The following is a 6000-nucleotide window of genomic DNA, read 5'->3' on the forward strand; positions in this document are numbered from 1 at the left end:
TGGAGAAGACTAGGTAATGGTGGGTCAGTGGGCAGAGATTGTGTTGCGTATGTTGGCAGGCCTGGGAGAAGAGAGGCTTCAGTCTCTGGGAGCACCTATTATATGTGCTATGCACTTTGCTAGATACTCATTCCTTACCACAGCCCTGCTGGGTAGTTATCTTCATTTTATACATAGAAAAATTCGGAGAATTTAAGTCACTTGCCCAAGGTCACACATTAAGAGACAGTACTGACCCTAAAGCCCATGGCCTTCCCAGCTTGAGAAATTGGATTTGGAGATGGGCTTGTTTGGTGATTTGATTTTCTGTCATTAGCAAGCTTTCATTAGAGACTTCAGCTACTGCCATTTAAGAATCCCAATCATATTGCTATTCTTGTACAGGATCTAAACAAAGGGCCTGATTAGAAATTGTTATTCCTTTGTTTTGGACTAGAGCAGAGCTCATTTTGCCATTTCCTTTTCATGTTTTTAAAAAATTTTGTATTCCTTTTTATTCATAACTTCCATATGTTTCATCAAAGGAAAAGAGGTGATACCAAAAAAAATGGGTGCATATCCTAAATGCTAGCTGAATCCCCTTGGTTAGGCTTGTTACTGTATGACTGGCTCTCTCATCTAGGTCCCAAGCCATACTTTAGACATCAAAGGCAGTTCTCTGGCAAAGAGTGACAGGCTCACTGCAACAATCACTTATCCTGTTTAGTCATCAGAATTACACAGCATTTCCCTCTAAACAGGATAGCTGGGGAGAACTACTAGAAAAAGAGGGGGCTGCTATCTTACATCTGATGCTATCCAGTCATTCTATGAGGAAGTGCTGCACTATAACTCATGATAACATCCACTTGTCAACCAAACCCAGTTAGTCCATATGCAAACCAAGTAGTAAGTGGGAATACATACCTGAAAAGACTCCCCCACCTTCTATCCCACTGTAGTGTAATTCCTCCTTGGAATAAGTTTTGGAAACAAGACAATGTCTTTGGTTTCTATGGTATTCTCTTCTCTTATGGTTACCATCTGTTATGGGTTGAATATGTCCCCCTCAAAAAGATATGTCGAAGTCCTAACCTCCAGTACTAAAAAATATGAACTTATTTGGGAATAGGGTCATTGCAGATGTAATTAGTTAAGTTAAAATGATGTCACACTGGAGTAGGGTGGACCCCTAATCCAATAACTAATGTCCTTATAAGCAGAGAGCCATACGAAGAAAGAGAGACAGAGGGAGAAAGCCATGCGATGACAAAGGCAGAGACTGGAGTTATGCAGCTACAAGCTGAGGAACACCAAAGATTGCTGGCAAACCACCAGAATTTAGGAAGAGGCAAGCGAGGATTTCCCTACAGGTTTCAGAGGGACCGTGGCCCTGCTGACACCTTGATTTGATTTACAGCCTCCAAAACTGTGGGACAATAAGTTTCTGTTGTTGTAAGCTACCTGGTTTGTGGCACTTTGTTACAACAGCCCTAAAAACTAAGGCACCATCATATGTATACAGCAGGGCCTGAAATAGAGGGCAGAGATGGGGGATAGGCAGTGAGGAAGTCTGGGCTACTGTCCCAATTTGGCAGCAGACCAGCTGCAAGAACTTAGGTGAGTCATCTGACCCCACCGAGCAAGTTTTGTCATCTGTACAAACAAGGATAATGACAGCTGCTCTGCCTACCTCAGAGAGCTGCTGTGATAACTAACAAACATTCCTCCAGAGATGCTGTGACCAAGATGGCCTGACAGCTACTGAGAAACAATTATGCAAAAGCCAGAGTTCCTACCATGGGGAATTTTACAGTCTGGCTAAGAAGTCTGGCTTTCCTATGATAAGATAACTGAGACAGGCCAAGCGCCAAGTGTGTAATTTGGATCTGACTCACTGTTGATGTCCAAAGTGGGAAGGATCATTGTGGACTGGGGTGGACAGGAGAGACTTCATGAAGGACCTTAGCTGAAAAAGGATTTATTACAAGAATTTTGGATTCTTGCAGGATCATCAGGAGCAACACTCAACATTATGCCCAGAACTGGTCCCAAGAAGCCACCGCTGCAGCCACTGCTGGATACAGATACCCAAACTGGGACCACCAATACCACTTGACCTAGACACTGCATGATGCCACTGCTGCCCCTGGAGACTAGATACAGTTACTATCACTGCCACTACTCTCAATAGAATGGAGGGTCACTGTGACTGCACCACACTAGCTGACAGTCCCAAGCCTGGGGGCAAATGATTGACGCAATCCAGCCGTATGTTAACACTCTAGCTCAATGCTGTCCAATAGAAATATAATGCAAGCCACATACATAATCCTAAATTTTCTAGTAGTTGCATTAAGAAAGTTAAAGAAAAAAGTGAAATTAATTTTAATAGTGTATTTTATTTAACCCAATATATCCAAAATATTGTCATTCCAACATGTAGTACTAGCTGCATTTCAAGTGCTCAATAGCTGCATGTGGCCAGTGGCTGTCATATTTGCCAGCATAGCTCTAACTGATAGGGAGGCTGGGAAAATAAGTATGTGAACTTTTTATTTCCATAGTAAGACGTGGGTTCTGCTTCATGAGGAAGGCAGTTTCCCAAACACAGGAAGAAGATTCAGATGCAGTCTTGCAAATGGAAGATGAAGTTGAAGGAAAACCAAGACTGGATTGTAGAGAAAGGGAAATGGTAGACTAAGGACTTTCATTATTAATTTTATTGTGTAGTGACTGGGAGCCAGTGAAGGTTTCTGAACTAGGGAAGTACCTTGAAATGTTTCAGAAAAGTACCATGCAGATGTAGGTATAACTTTAAGAAGTGTAGAATTGGAATGAGAAGTCCTGGATTTTAGTTATGCTTCCTACCTGTGCAGTCCTAGGCAAGTTACCTCTCTGGATCTCTCTTCTCATCTTCAGAAATGGGGATGATGAGATCTATCTCTCTCGCTTGTTGTGAGAATTACATGAAATAGTGGCACCTAGCGAGCACTCAATAAATATTACTCAAATCTGAATGAATCTGAGTATCTAGTTAGAGATCTAAATAAACAGCAAGGAGACTGAACTATTTTCCAAAAGCCAAGAGGAATATTCTAGAGTAAAAAGCCAGAAATGTGTATTTCAGATGTTTCAATTCTGCCTCAGCTTGAACAAGTTAAAATATATACTTGTTTCCTAAGTAGCCCATTTCTTCTAGAAGACTTTACTGGTCATTCTTGCTTGGAGACAGTCTTTCCTTTCACGGTCCAGAGTTCTCCTTTAGGTAGTATGACATTGTTTGTTGGACTCATCTTCTTTACTAGGTACACACATGAGGGCAGAGATCATGTCTCACTCATCTTTGTGTCTGTCTCCCACAATGTCTTGAACTGGAAGCATCCAAAAAGACAAGATCAGCAAAGTTTGATAATTTTAGAAACTGAATGATGAGTACCATGAATATTCATTATATTATTCTTGCTACTTTGGATATACTTGGAAATTTTCATAATAAACAGTTTTCTTTAAAAGGGCATCTAAGAAACTTCTGCTTTGAGGTGGTGGATTAAATATAAGTATTTATCGCTCTTCTTTCTCTATCCCATTAAAATGTGGGCAGCAGGGCTTAATTTTCAATGAAACTAATGGAGGTAAAGCTCTGAGGTCCCTCACTTGCACGAGTCCTTTCCAAGGTCCTAGAAGGTGCCTTAGCAATATGTTCATAAGTTTTTGTAAAATCTGAAAAATGAATGTATTTCAACCATAGCAGATAAAGGCATTGTCTCTTTCTACTCAGACTTCCCCACTGTCATGGTTCTCCTTGTGTCAGTTAGTAATAGATTGGCTATAGTCATTTTGGGGATCCATCTAATGGGAAGTTGAGTTTGGGAAACAATTTGTTTGAATTGAGTGGGAGGATATTTACATGATTCACAGTCACTTCTGTGGTTAATATCGCTACCCATCCTGGTGGAGGAATAGCTCCCAGTAACACTCCTACAGCCCATTGCCTGACTGTGTCACAAAGGTGCAGGGCCAGTGGTTGTGTTGCAATATGAACGTGTCCTAATGTGCTTGTACCAGAAGTAAGTACAGAGACAGAATCTAGTCTGTAGAAAATTATTCCAAATTTTATAGCTCATATGTAAATGAAACTTAATAGAGGTTTTCCCAAATGAGACCACAATCTTTAAAAATTACAAGCTATTACTAATAACAAGTCGTCAAGCTGAAGAAAAAAACTATCAATAAAAGAATTTTTTTGATCACCAATGCTTGAAGAAAGACTGAATTATCTTTCTATTCTGTCTATGCAAATATGATAAAACAAAATCACTGTCATATGAAGAGCCAGTTAAAGAGCATCCAGATAAAAAAATATAGTTTTATAGAAGTATGTCAGGCAGTAAAATAAACATATTGTTTTTGGATTTTGTGATGTTTGTGGATTTTATGTCAGCATTCTAAAATTTGTAATTTGTTGTGATTTATTTTCTCATTCTAGATAAATACTTTCTTAGCTAAATTTATATTCAAATTTTATATTTTTTTCCTCTTAAACAGGGACTCCAAAATAGATCTCTCATAAAACATGGATCTCTGAAATTATAATTGAAGATTTCAACATCCCCCTCCCAGCAACTGATAGAACTAATAGTCAGGAAATGAGCAGAGAATAGAAGACCTGAACAACACAATCAACCAACGGGATCTCACTGACACTCATAGAACAGCAGAATGCACATTTTTTTCAAGCACTCATAATAGACCACGTGCTGGGCCAGAAAACAAATGTCAACAAATTTAAGTGAATTGAAATCATACAGAGTATATTCTCTGACCATTATGGAATTGAATTAGAAATCAATGAGAGAAAGACAACAGGAAACCTTTAAATTTAACAACACACTTTTTTAAAAAAATTGGTTTATAACACTATATAAATTTCAGGTGTACATCATCAATTTTGATTTCTGCATAGACTACATCATGTTGATCACCCAAAGACTAATTACAATTCGTCACCATATACGTGGCCTAATCACCCCTTTCATCCTCCTCTCTTTCCCCTTCCCCTCTGGTAACCACCAATCCAATCTCTGTCTCTATGTGTTTGTTTGTTGTTGTTTTAATCTTCTATTTATGAGTGAGATCATATGGTATTTGACTTTTTCCCTCTGACTTTTTTCTCTTAGCATAATACCCTCAAGGTCCATCCATGTTGTCACAAATGGCAAAATTTCATCCTTTTTTATGGCTGAGTAGTATTCCATTGTGTATGTATACCACATCTTCTTTATCCATTCATCCTTTGATGGGCATCTAGGTTGCTTCCAAGTCTTGGCTATTGTGAATAATGCTGCAATAACATAGGGGTGCATATATATTTACACATTTGAAACAACACACTTTTAACTAATACATAGTAAAAGAGGAAACCTCAAAGGAAATTTGAAAAAAACCACAAAACTGAATGAAAATAAAAATACAACATATCCAATTTTGTGAGCTGCAGCTAAAGTAGTGCTGAAAAGGAAATTTGTGCATTAAATTATTACATCAGAAGAGAAGGAAAGATTACTTTAGAAAAGTTCTCAAAATGATAATCTAAGATCCTGTCTCAAGAAACTAGAAAAGAGAAGAGCAAAACAAACCCAAAGCAAGCAGAAAGAAAGGAAGAGCAAAAATCAATGAAATTGGAAAAGAAAACAATGTTTTTAAAAAAACCGATGAAACCAAAAGCGGGTTAATAGACTTCTAGTAAGACTGACAAAATAAAAAAAGAGAAGACACAAATCACCAATATCAGTAATGATACAGTATATCATAACAGTTCCTGCAGCCTTTCAAAGAATTATAAGGAAATACCATAGACACCTTGACACTTATAAATTCAACAACTTAGAAGAAATGGACCAATTCTTCAAAAACTACAAACTACCAAAGCTCAAACAAGGTGAAATAGAATAGTCCTACAACCATTGAAGAAATTGAACTTTTCATTAAAACTCTCTGGAAAAAGAAATCTCAAGATGG

Source organism: Equus quagga, chromosome 7 (assembly GCF_021613505.1).
Source record: "Equus quagga isolate Etosha38 chromosome 7, UCLA_HA_Equagga_1.0, whole genome shotgun sequence".
Classification (NCBI taxonomy): domain Eukaryota; kingdom Metazoa; phylum Chordata; class Mammalia; order Perissodactyla; family Equidae; genus Equus; species Equus quagga.